Below are 220 nucleotides of genomic sequence, written 5' to 3'. Positions count from 1 at the left end.
TCCGCCCGTCTCGGCCTCCCAAAGTGCTGGGATTACAGGCTTGAGCCACCGCGCCCGGCCGGCTAATTTTTTTATTTCCTTTTTTTGAGACAACGTCTTGCTCTGTCGCCAGGCTGGAATGCAGTGGCAGATCTCCACTCACTGCAAACTCTGCCTCCTGGGTTCAAGTGATTCTCCTGCCTCAGCCTCCTGAGTAACTGGGATTACAGGCATGCGCCAC

Source organism: Rhinopithecus bieti, unplaced genomic scaffold, assembly GCF_001698545.2.
Source record: "Rhinopithecus bieti isolate Rb0 unplaced genomic scaffold, ASM169854v2 scaffold_13317, whole genome shotgun sequence".
Lineage (NCBI taxonomy): Eukaryota > Metazoa > Chordata > Mammalia > Primates > Cercopithecidae > Rhinopithecus > Rhinopithecus bieti.
Note: the sequence above shows the minus strand (reverse complement) of the source record.